Source organism: Caretta caretta, chromosome 14, assembly GCF_965140235.1.
Source record: "Caretta caretta isolate rCarCar2 chromosome 14, rCarCar1.hap1, whole genome shotgun sequence".
Lineage (NCBI taxonomy): Eukaryota > Metazoa > Chordata > Testudines > Cheloniidae > Caretta > Caretta caretta.
Window position 1 is genome coordinate 13,133,183 of NC_134219.1, and position 13,058 is coordinate 13,146,240.

The 13,058-nt window shown below is 45.6% G+C and overlaps 1 long non-coding RNA gene across 2 annotated transcripts in view; it reads right to left on the reverse strand.

Annotated features, from left to right (window-relative positions):
* Nucleotides 1-4,319, reverse strand: part of LOC142069032 (uncharacterized) — a 98,641-nt gene extending 94,322 nt beyond the window's left edge. Inside the window, exon 1 of one of the 2 annotated variants that reach the window (XR_012664898.1) lies at nt 3,953-4,319. This is a non-coding gene — a long non-coding RNA (uncharacterized LOC142069032). The remainder of the gene's footprint in view (nt 1-3,952) is intronic. The other variant, XR_012664899.1, reaches the window with a different exon arrangement.
* Between the last annotated feature and the right edge of the window lie 8,739 nt (nt 4,320-13,058).

The following is a 13,058-nucleotide window of genomic DNA, read 5'->3' on the forward strand; positions in this document are numbered from 1 at the left end:
AGAGGTGGCTGGGAGCCCCGGGGCTCGGGGGTGATTTAAAGGGCCCCGGGCTCCAGCTGCCACTACCGCAGCGGAGCCCCAGGCCCTTTAAATCACTGAGGAGCCCTGGGGGCTCCCGGCTGCCACGACTACCCCGGGGCTCGGGGCTCTGGCAGAGCTTTAAGGGGCCTGGGGCTCCACTGTGGTAGCAGCTGCTGGAGCCCCAAGCCCTTTAAATCCCTGCCTAAGCCCTGCTGCCTGAGCCCTGAGGTAGCCGTGGCCGGGCTCCATTGGGGATTTAAAGGGCCCCGGAGCTCCAACCACCGCTACTGCCCCGGCCCTTTAAATCCCTGCTGGAGCCCTGCCGCCAGAGCCCCGCCACTGCCGTTACCCCAGGGCTCGGGCAGCAGGGCTCAGGCCGAGATTTAAAGGGCCCCCTGGAGCTCCAGCCGCCGCTACTGCTCCGGGGCCCTTTAAATCCCCGCCAGAGCCCTGCTGCCATTACCCTAGGGCTCGGGCAGCAGGTCTCAGGCCGGGATTTAAAGGGCCCTGGAGCTCCAGCCACCGCTACTGCTCCGGGGCCCTTTAAATCCCCGCCAGAGCCCCGCTGCCGTTACCCCAGGGCTCAGGCCGGGATTTAAAGGGCCCCGGGGCAGGAGCAGCGGCTGGAGGTCCGTACCGGCTTACTTTCACCTCTGGCTGTGCAGACGCAGTCCCTTACTCCTACGCAGAGCCCCATCAGCTTCCTAGTGAATGGCCTATGTGTGTGTGTGGATCCCTTTTCAGGATCGGGGGCCTAGTCCAGAGTGTGATTTTTTTTTTTTTAAAGAGTTCTGATATGGTGGTAGCGGGTCTTTGCCGCTTTCACAGATCCAGACTAACATGGCTACCCCTCTGATACTGATATGGTGGTGTGCAGGCAAGCCGTGGGAGCCAAACCAACCTTAAGCGGTATTTGAAACCAGTTTAGTTAGTACTGTTTTAGCCCTACTGTACACAAGGCCTGTGATGGAAACTCCATCCCTTCCTCTTCTTTAATCGTATGTAAATGTGGTTCCCACAAGAGTGAGGGATACACAATCATTTTATTTATTATTTTCTATGGACAATTACACCTCTACCCAGATATAACGCAGTCCTCGGGAGCCAAAAAATCTTATCACGTTATAGGTGAAACCACGTTATATCGAACTTGCTTTGGCCTCGAGCATTTCCGTTATTAATAGTCACTTCCTGCCCACTGACTGACCCGTCCAACCCCCCCTCCCCTCCCGCTCCCTGTCCCCTGACAGGCCCCCCAGGACTCCCACACCCTATCTAATGCCCCTGTCCCCTGACCGCCCCGCCCCCAGAACCTCCGAACCATCCAACCCCCCTGTCCCCTGACCGCCCCTCGAGACCCCTCTGTCCCTTATCCAACCCCTCGGCGCCGGCCCAGCACCCTTAACACGCCGCTCAGAGCAGTGTGTTGGAGCCAGACGCACTGATCCGCTGGAGCGCGCAGCCCCGCCACCCAGAGCGCTGCTTTACTGTGTTATATCCAAATTTGTGTTATATTGGGTTGCATTGTATTGGGGTAGAGGTGTAGTAATAACAATGTTTTTTACCTAATTCCCATGATTAACACACTGCCAGCTAAAATATCCCCCGCCACCAGCAACTAAGACTTTCTCCACCCCAATCCCACAGGAAAAGCCTAATTTAATAGGTGGGCATTTGCAATGTGGCAAAATTTGGACCTACATGGGAAAGCAAATTCTAGAGTTCTGGGCTTTCCACTGTCTCCAGCCCCAAGATGTAGCCATCCAATGTGACTGTCCATTCCAGCGCCGAAGCTGACTTCCACTGTTGCAGTATAACATGGAGAGAGCCAGATTCTCAGATAAACAGGGACACAACATACAAAAGAGTATTGCATAAGTCTGATTCTGCTCTTAGTGAAGTCAATAGCAAAACTCCCATAAGTGTGGGCACAGTTCCTATTGACCGCTCTGCCAAGGCTTCTCAGTCCTAACCTGCATCTCTCCTATCTCCTATTACAGTTCCAGACCTATCTTTAGCTCAGACTGACAGCTGAGCTAAATTGTTCCATTATGCAGTGCCTTTGTAATGAGGAAAAATGTATTGTGAAGGGACCACTTTCTAGACGAGACGGTAGTTAAGTCTTCATGACCAGTTCAATCATTGACTTCTCAGCTGAGGCTGCTGACTAGGGCATAATTGCAGGGGTGATTTTTTTTTTCTTTTTTGTGATGCAGGTATCTATTGACTACGAAACACAGTGAGGACTGCTGGCTTATTTCACATAAGCTGCCATTATGCAGAAAAATATTCCAGTCACTACTGAATGCAAGCAGATTTGAACCAGTGACTTGGATGTGAAAAGTTGAGACTAATGTTCCATGCTATACTTTCTCCCACCCCTGCGATCATGATGTAACACAGCACTTGTGTGCTGATTTACATGATCAAAGTGCTTCAAAACATCAATCTTGAGCCATAACAACAGGACCATCACAATTACATTTACGGAATAGGACATACCGTATATACTCGTTCATAAGCCAAATATTTTTGGTAAAAAAGTGACACATCAAAGAGCGGGGGTCGGCTTATAAATGGGTCTACACCAAAATTTGATGATTTTAAACTCTATGAAATCATTGAATTTAATATCTAATACGTTGTCGTTTTGTTTACCTGGAGCGACTGCAGGCATGAAGCCCCTCAGTTTCCTGTGGCCGCAGTTCGCCGTTCCCAGCCAATGGGAGCTGTGGGAAGTGGCTCCGTGCCTGTGAACGCTCCAGGCAAACAAAACATCCCAACCCACCAGCAGCTTACCCTGATGGGCCAGGAGCCAAAGTTTCCCAACCCCTGAAATAAGGGTCGGCTTATGAAAGGGTCATACAGTTTTTACTATTTTTACCTAGCCATCTTGGGGGGTCAGCTTATAAATGAACGGGCTAATGAACAAGTATATATGGTACTTTTAAAATACATCAGATGAATTTCAACCCATGCTTTGGAGCATTAAGACAAGCTCTTAAAAAAAGTGCCATGGATCTTTAATGTCCATATAGAGCAGACAGGATCTCAGTTTTTAAGGTGAGAAGTTTGCCGCAGCTAAAATTCCCCTGACCACTCCCCATCGTTATGCAGCATGCCATGTGCCAATTGTTCATCTGGCTGCTATTCTCCACCACCGAATAGACGAATTTCAGTGCTGCATGAATTGATTCCTGAATGTCTTTTGTAAAATGCTTTGAGATCCTTCTAGATAATTTCAGTGTAACACATTACTGTGAAGGTACAGATACAAAAGCAATGGCATGAGGGCCAGGATCATGAAAGAGATGGAAAAGGCTTTCAGCAAAACAAGAACTGCATCCAAAGCTTTTAGAGTTTCTCTCTGTGTATACTTTGAAAGGGGGAAAAGGTTCACTGTATGTTGGCAAGCATGTGAGTGCTGTGTGTACACCATAGGCAGTAATTAGATCATCTTTCTAAATTATGTTATCAGGAAATGTCTATAATGTTTGAATGGGTGTAAAATACTCTAGATTATACTCTGAGAATAGAATGTTCTCTGCATAAAAAGTGAGCTTGTATTAAATCAATGAGAATGTACTCAGAAACATCAATTAAAGTTAATAGGATTCTTTACCACAGTATCAGGAAGCTGGAATAGTTTAAAATACTTAAGTCTCCTAACCCTCTTTGCTTCCCTAGAAAACTAAAACCAAAAAACCCAAAGCTTCTGGGACATTCCTAAGATTTTATAATAAAATGCTTCTTTTCTCTTTTACTCAGGTTTTTATATATTGCTCGTCTGCATAGTATCTGAATCCCGAATATATCTATCTATCTATCTATCTATCTTTGCTTTTCATCCATAGATCTCAAATTCTAACTCATTTTTTGCATTTTCAACAGTGTCCACTAATATTAGACACCTCATTATTTAGGCACCCACCTTGAGATGCTTGAGGCCTGATTTCTGAGGTGCTGAGCACCCAACACTCCCACTGATGTCAATGGGAGTTGTGGCTTCTCAGTAGTTCTGAAAGTTGGACCTTCGGTGTCTCAAGATGAGTATCTTAAACATTCCACCTTTCCAAAATGAGCAGACACTTTTGAATAGACGGTCACAAAACAAATCCATGACAGAGCTGGGAATAGAATCAAGGTCTTCAGATTTCCAGTCCAGTGCCTTACCCACTGCACTCAGTTACAGAAATGGGACAAATCTGGGTTCTTTGAATGTGACTAGTGGCTATCTGTAGTACCAGCAAGTGGAGTTCATATTTAAATGCCATACAAACAATTCTCTGTTGGGTCCAAAGGTTTGCTCTATTGTTGGGGCAGTTGGGACACTAACCTTAATTTACCTTCATTATAATTTCATGCACCATGCACAGAGGTTAATTCAGCTGCAAAATTTGGATCTAGATCTGAACTGCCCCTAAGCTCAAGGCAGTTCATATCAGAGTGTTTTGATTCAGGCCTAGCTCTAATCTCCAAGTTTCTCAAATAGCATGGTGATGAGCTTGTGATAGTTGGATAGCACCCCTCCCCCCCGGATACTTGGTAGAGAAAGGGCCCTCTGTAGAATTAATAAGCTTTTTCAGCTGAGCTAATTATTCAGGTGTTGGTATTTCTCACTCTCTATATTATACAGGACAGCAGATTCCATTCACAACTCACACATCAAATGGCTTTAGGGCCTTCAGTTTTAGTGGTTTCTTTTATTAATATTTGTTTTTTAAAATGCTTTTTCCCTTCAGGCAAAACCTGCTCTCTTTTCGTCACAATCCCTGTAATGAATTGAGGTATACAAAGCTGGTCATACAATACGTAGCAGCAGCGCGGAGAAAGACTCTTAGGGAAGAGTTTCCATAGAAACACTGACGTCCTGCCCTGCTAACAGGACATCGAGTTCCTTGAACGGGAGGTATGTTTTTTTAAAGGAGCAGTTAGATGGCAGAAAGCCAGCCAAGCAGAGCTATGATTGCTTCTCCCAGCAGAACACGATTTGTAGCTGGGGGAAAAAGAAGCTACCTTCGCGTTATAAAAATGTATGCTTTGATGACTAAATGATACAGTATGTATCATGGTAAATAATTAAACTGCTGACCACACAGTGATCAATACAGAGAGCCAAAAAATGTAAATACTTGAGGCTGTGAAATAATGCTTCTAAAAAACCCTGTCCGATTTTGTCACAGATATCATCCCTAGGTGCCTTAAATTCAGCACAGACCCACATGATGCAGACTAAAAAGCTCCAAGGGACATCCAAGGTTGCATCTCAATGGTACAGCCTCCCTGGTTGGCCTTGGATTGAGACAAATGTTTTGCTAATGCTCTAGTTCTGTATTTTAAATGGCCTCATGCCTACTCAGCTAAATAGTGGCAGAACAGCTGTGTCTGGAATATATAGCTTCTAAGGGAGGAACCACAGTCAAAGGAAATATTTTTATTTGGAGGGTCAGAAATCATGCAAAATAAACCTGGATTATGCACAAAATTGACCACTGAAAGTTTTCTGGCAGGTTAGTTCATGCGAATGAGATATTTTGGTACAGAGAAAGATACACAGATAATCTTAATAAATCTGACAAACATAACGTTCTCAGAAAATATCGCCTGGCGTCTGCAGTAGTGACCTGATCGAAAGCTCATTGAAGTCAATGGTAGTCTTTCCATTGGCTTCAGAGGACTTTTGCTCAGGCCCTGGGAGATAACATGTCTGATCCCCGTCTGAGAAAGAGAGCAGCCATCTGAGTGAATATCCTTTGGCTTCAGCATTATTAACTTCCTCAGGCTATTTTTGCTTAATCCTGGATATCTTTATCAGAATTCAGAGAACTATCAGATGCAGTAAAACACATCTCTATTCTATACTTGCCTGACTCCAGGATATCTAAGCACTCATGTTGAGTTATACAATGTGAGGAATATCTGCCATATACAGTTCTGTCTCCATCCCTCTCTATAGGATGATATACTGCTTGCGTGTCTTTTTGTTAAAGGTGATATGCTATGCAGGAGTGGCGAGTTATATGGGCCCGTGGTGCCTGGGCTCCCACAAATTCAGGGCCCAGGGGGCCCGACTACACCAATGTTCAGGGCTGGGTCTCTCTCCCGGCCCCACCTGCTGCCCCCATGCATCTCTCCCAGAGCATTCCCCAGCCCCACGCGCCTCTTCTTAGTGTCTCCGGCCCCACCTGCCGCCCCCGCACACCTCCCCTGAGCGTCCCTGCCTGCACTGGACAGTGGGCGGCTGCCCCCTGCAGCTCCACGCTGTGTTCCGTTGCCGGTTGCTGCCGGTTACAAGGGAGCAATGCCAGGGGCAGGCTGAGACGGCTGCTGTGGCTGCAGAGGGGGGAAAGGAGGGGGCGCATGGCAGCTCCTCTCAACCCCCTGGCAGGCAACTCCGAGTCGGCTCCGAGGGGGTGGCTTATCCTGGCTGGACCTCCTGAGCAGCAGCCTGGGGGGAGCTTGGGTGAGTGTTGTGCTGGGGGTCCAGGGAGGGACCTCCTCTCCCGCAGAGCTCGCTGCTGGTGGTGGGGAGAGGGCTAGGGGGAGTCCTCTCTGGCCTCCCGCCCCAGGGCAATCTGCCTGCTGCACCAAAAACTCCTCATCCCTGGCCCAACACCATTCCCTGCACCCCAACTCTCTGTCCCAGCCCAGAGCCCGCACCCAGCACTCCAAAACCCCTACCGCACCCCAAACCCCCACCTGCACGCCAACCCCCCGCCTCAGCCCAGAGCCTGCACCCAGGACCCAAACACTGTCCCAGAGCCCGCACCCCTTGCGCACCCAAACTTCCTCCCAGAGCCTTAGACAGGTGTGTGTGTGGAGGGGGGTAGGACTTGGACACATTCTGGGCACCACCAAAAATTATACAAACCTGCCGCCCCTGGTTCTATGTGGTGTGCACTTTTATTTGTGAAGTCAAGGTGGAAGAAGGTCTTTTGCATTTGGACTGGAAAGTGTTGAGGTTTGAGGTAGTTTCTACTTCCTGCAGAAGTGGTTCCACAGATTGGACCAGCCTCAAGAATGTTCTGTTTCCTGTGCAAACCAAATCCATATTATTAAAAAATATTTAGTAATTTTGGGTGCCTCAGTTCTTGGGCACTCAACTTGAGACACCTTGAGTATGCTTATCAGAAAGTGAGGAGCATCCACAACTCCATCAGAAGTTAATGGGAGCTACAAGTGCTTGGCATCTCTGAAAATTAGACCCAAATTGTCTCAAGTTAGGCATTCAAAATCAGAGGCCACTTTTGAAAATGTTGGCCTCCATAGCTTTGTACTTGTCATGAGATGGACCACGCTCATTTTTTGCAGCCCCTGTAGAATATGGTTTTTGCATTATTATTGTAGCTACTTCAAACTGTATGGTGAAAATAAAATTGCAAACCACTTCAGAACCCTAAGTTTGTGAGAAAATTTGAAACTCCTGTTAAAGAATTATAGGAAAGGCTCCCATTGACTTCAGTGGGATCAGTCCCTGTCTGCAGGAGGTAGAACTGGTCTATTTGCATGATGTTTGCATAGGGATTGTTTTAATAAAACCTGTTCAACAAGGTGTACTGCAGAAATGGACACACAAAGGAGGACCAGCAGCAGGTGTGTGTCTGAATTCTGTCAGAACATACCTATTGGCCCAAAAAGGTGATCATAGTAAATATTTTCAAGGGAAAGGTAAGAGAGAGAATCGTATTGGATAATAGACCAGACTGCCAAACCTTGTCATAGCAGCTGAAGTGTAAATGTTTCTCTATACATTAAAAGAAGGACTTATAAATAATCAAGATCACATGGAAGAGTCACTTTACTTAGGGAAACTTTTCTTCCAAGAAACCAGAGGAATTATATGTTATGTTATGTTATGTTAGATTTTATGTCATTTTGGAAGGTGTTCATATTTATCAGCATGACAAGTGCAGTTTAAATACCTAGACAGATAAGGTGCATGCACACCATGAAGGGCGATACACTCAGACCTAGGAACGCACTCTCCCACAAAAACAAAACAACAGAGTCATGGGTGGAGGCTAAAGGAAACACCTTGAATTGTGATCTCATAAGCTAGGTAGTCAGGTGTGGTCAGTATTTGGTTGGTTGCCCCAGGGTGATGTAGAAAGTCCTGATGACTAGGTTAATAGGTGCCACTCTTCCTTCTAAGAACTTGTCTGTGCACACACTGCTTTAACTATCTTGGTTTAGAAACTTAATACTGTTAAAGCAGGATAATTACCTGGTGTGAATGCCTTTATACCAGTGGTGGGCAACCTGCGGCCCGCGGGCTGCACCCGGCCCATCAGGGTAATCCGCTGGTGGGCCATGAGACATTTTGTTTACATTGACCATCCGCAGGCACGGTCCCCCACAGCCCCCAGTGCTGCGGTTCGCCATTCCCGGCCAATGGGAGCTTCAGGAAACAGTGGCCCACATGTCCCTGTGGCCTGCCACTTCCCACAGCTCCCATTGGCTGGGAACGGCGAACCGTGGCCACTGGGAGCTGTGGGAGGCCATGCCTGCGGATGGTCAATGTAAACAAAATGTCTTGTGGCTTGCCAACGGAATACCCTGATGGGCTGCATGCAGCCCGCAAGCTGCAGGTTGCCCACCACTGCTTTATACCAATATAAACAGTTTGGTTCACTAACCTAGGGCCCCAATTCAGCAAAGCACTTAATCTCATGCTTAAGTGTATTTGAAGCCAATGGGATTTAATGCATATACTTAAAATTAAGCATGTGTTTAAGTGCTTTGCTTAATCGGGGCCTAAAGCCAGATGAGAAAACACACCAGAGATTGGCAACATTGCTCAGGGCCAGTTCCTTTCTCTTTATGTTTTTATTGGGAAGTGCTGCTTCATAAAACCCCAAATGGTAAAGCACCAGAATGGGCATGAGAATGGTTATATATTAAAAAAGGGTAGATGGCGACAGGAAAACAATATGAGAAGTGGAGGTCTCATCTCTTAATCTTTTTCATATGTCTATAACTGTAATAGGCAACTAGAGATTCTCGTAGTCCTGAATGCTAGCTTATGTGTCTGTCTAACACTGTCCCCTGAAATATATATCTCTTTTCGTGTAGGCCCGACTCCATGTCCATCACCTGCAACAGTCACCATCTATTTGGTTATGAAAATAATTTACAAGAGGACTTCCAGCTTGCCTCGCTTTGTAGTTTTCTCACCTGCAGTGCAGTCATTTCATTCCACCGTTGTTGAGTCTATGGTAGGTCTTAGAGAGACCCTGTGTGTTGATGACACCAAGCAGCATAGATTGTGTTTAGTTAGTTTGGGAGCTGGAGAATCAAAAGAGCTGTGAGGTCCTATCTGTGTTCAGGTGCATAAATAAATTACTGCATTTATATTCGTTACAGCTGAGTCCTGGCTCTTTTCCACTGTTGGCTGAGTGGTCATCCCTCCTTGACAACCTCCTCGCTGTCACATACCTGCAAAGGTGAGCTTGAGGGGGGGAATTAGCTACACCTAATGTTCTGGCCCGCCAGCAGGGCAGAGTGACTAAGCAGTCTATGAGCCTCAGGCCCAGTCAGGGCAGCACACCAATAAAGTCTAGGGGCTCAGGCACAGGGGTCCAAAGAGCACAGGCCTAAGGAGCGGGGAGTACTGCCATCCCCAGGGTGGAGTGCAGGGGGGACACGGGACCCAGCCCAGGGCCCTAACAATGGTGGAGTGGCCTGCCACTGGGTGAGCAGGGAATCCATCCACAACATGCTGACCTTGTATCTGGCCATTTCCCAGCCAGATGGTTGCCTGGTTTCCATGGGCTGCTTCTTACTCTCCCCCTCAGGTGTACCTGTGTCCGTTGTCTCGGGGAACGCTGGCCGGGCAGCAGCCCCAACAGCTCCTCGGTGTCTCAAACGGCCGGCAGCCCAGGGTGATCCAGCCCCGGCAGCTCCTCAGTGCCTTCGTCAGCCAGCAGTCCTGAGAGTTCTGACCAATCCTCAGGAGGCAGCCCCAGGAGTTCCTCCGTAGGCTCCAGCAGCAGGCGGGATGCATCTGTCTCCTGTGGCAGCTCCCACCCAACTGAGCTGCAGGGCCCACCTTTTGTACTTCCCCTTCCTGTCCCGTCCTTCCTTCTTGGGCGGGACAGATGTGACTCTTCTGATTTGGCCCACCCGGGAATGTGTTGCAGTCCCTCCCTGTCACACTCTGAGGGAGGCCATGCCTCCTCGCTACATCCACATTCATGCATCAGCAATGTCTATGATACAGGTAGCCATTGTACCCAACCTCATACTTAGTTCCATCTTCTGATCTTTCATCCACAAGATTTGCAAAATGTTTGCGATATCTGAGAATCATTGCGAACTACAAGCATAAAATGATTTACCATCTGAAAAGCCTTGGCCAGGAATCATTTAGTCTTTGATAATTTTTTGCTACTGTCAGAAATCAAAACCGTTTCTTACAATAAAGGAAAATAAGTTGCCACTGCAGGCTTGTAAATAGAGGTTTTTGTTTCCCAAACATGATACAAATGTGGGACACTGAACCATTTTGCTGTGTTACAGTTACATTGCAAAGTCATCAACCTCTCACTTCAAATAACAAACCAGAGGTTAACAGGACAGAATTAAAAATAACAAAATGAGGACTACAACATCTTAAAGACAAGAACCTGGGGGGGGGGGGGGGGGGGAACCATGACAGTAACAATTACAGCCATCTAGTGGGCAAAGTTAAAAAAAAAAAAGCTGATAGAAAAATACATGTACATATTTTTTAATTGCTAATGATTTTTTTAACGGGCTGGTGCCTTTTTTTTTTTTTTTGCTTCTTTTTGATGGATAAATAAGACCTAAACTTTTTTTAAAATGTGTTTTTTTCTGTAAATTTTTGACCTTGGAAAGCTCAGGAATGCCAGCTTTGATCTGCCAATTCTGCTTTTGTTCAGAGACTTGTTGAGGTTCCCAGAGGATATATATTGTTAGCGCTCACATTTTAATTGAAAGAACAGAATTGATTCTTTAACAAAGACTTCCTTTCTCCAAATGGTCAATTAAAATTTGAAGTTAAATGTGTGCTAACTTAATCAAACAAAAATCAACAAGTTTTAAACAGTGATTACAAATCTCTTCTCCTTTCAGCTGCTCTACTTTCACTCACTTGGCTGCTGACATAATCATTTCAGAAGACCTCCAGTCACCAGTCTTTCCTGCTAGACTGGACATAAGTCTCTAAAGTGAAAAAGCAAATCGAAAAAAAAATTTAAAAAACACTTTCAAGCTTTTTTTGTCTATCAAAAAGAAGGTTTTTTTAAAAGTACTAGCCTTTTTTTTTTCTTTTGCAGCTCACCTGTAAATACAAAACATGGGCCCACATTGTAAACTTAAGATCTGGATTCCAAATACCCCAGTGTTTTTATTTGGCCCATTATAAAGTTAGAGGCCATCTCTCTCTCTCGCTCTTCCCCTCCCCCAATATATATTTTTGGGGCAGTCCCTTGGAGTGGAATAAAGTGCTATAGGATTTTTAATCTCCATGACAAGCAATAACTGACTGTGAATTTGGGAAGTCCTCCTTGGCATGCATTCAAGCCAGTATTAATGAAAAACTCCACATGCCAATCTCATGAGTCACCCCAAACAGAGGTTCCTAATACTCATTGCACATATTGGCTCAACTTCTCTTAAAAATAAATAAAAAAGTAAGCAAATTCACACACAATCTGTGCATCACCAGTGTTTACAAGTACATAGTTGTAGAGTCTGGTTACTGCTCCTGTTGACTTCAATGGGGATTTTGTCCTTGGTGCCAACTGGAGCCAATTTGGGCTCTTAGTCAAGTTACTTTACACCACACTTATTGATTTCCAAATCTTTACACTGCAAAAAGCTTTACAGTGCTATGCCCGACAGTCCCTGTCCCTTCATTTCACATTCTAGGCAGAAACCTTTTGCAGAAAATATGTAAAGTTCTCTGTGTACCCATAATACTAATCTCTCTGGAGGTAGATATACAAAGATGTATGCATATGATGCATCTAAATCCCCTATGTGTCCTGTACCCCTTCAGCAAAAACAAATATCCAAGTAGCAATTTACCCAGAGCTAGAAAACATTTGGCGGGGGTGGGGGGGAAGCTATTTAAATACTGCAATCCTGCAGAACCTGTTTGGTGTGTTGGAATAAATCTTGGCTCTCACTTGTACAAATTGTGTGGGTGTCTTTTATTTCCTCCTACAGGAGTGTAGGGGTGCGGTGAAGGGCAGAATGTCAGCTACCTTAATTGTGAATTTCCTGGCCTTTGTCATTTTTGAATTGCAGCCTTATTTAGGCTTAGGTAGTGCAGTTCAACATGTCATATAAACCCCTAGATAGACACAGAGCTAGATTTTAGATGTAGTTGCTGAGATTTAATTAACCTTTGTCTTGACAAGTGGAAATAACTTGCTGTGACTCAGGGTGTATTTTTCACTTGCAAAGAAAAATGGTACTGAAGATAGGGGATGGGGGAATGGAGTGAGAATCAATAAATACAAATCTTGATAAAGAAAAATCAACTGCCAGCTTAGAGCTGGGAAACTGTGTACATTTTCAGTTTATTGATTTACGTTATATATACACAATATTTTGGTGGACACATTCAACTCAGCCGAGCCCCACATGCTAAAAGTCACCCATACCCCACTCTCCAAAAAAAAGCTGAAGCAAACTTTCAGAGTGGTCTCTTGCCACACTACACCATCGCCAAGCCTAAGCTCTGTGATTATTCAGGGCTAGACTGTACAACCCTTGCTTGGTCTGGTGAACCATTACTCACACAGATAGTTCCACTGACTTCCGTGGGGTTAGTTGTGTAAGTGCTGACTAGTGTGAATAAAACCCAATGAGAGTGCTTTTTAGGAGGACTGGAGTAAAATATATTATTTATTAGACTGTGAAGCCTTTGGGGCAGGGACAGATTCATAGTTCACATAGTTTTCAATGTAAAAACTGCCCCGAGCTGCCATTATTGGTTAAAAATTATTATTTGCATTACAGTGGTGCCTAGAGGCCCCAGCGAAGAATGTGCTAGGTGCTGTACAGAC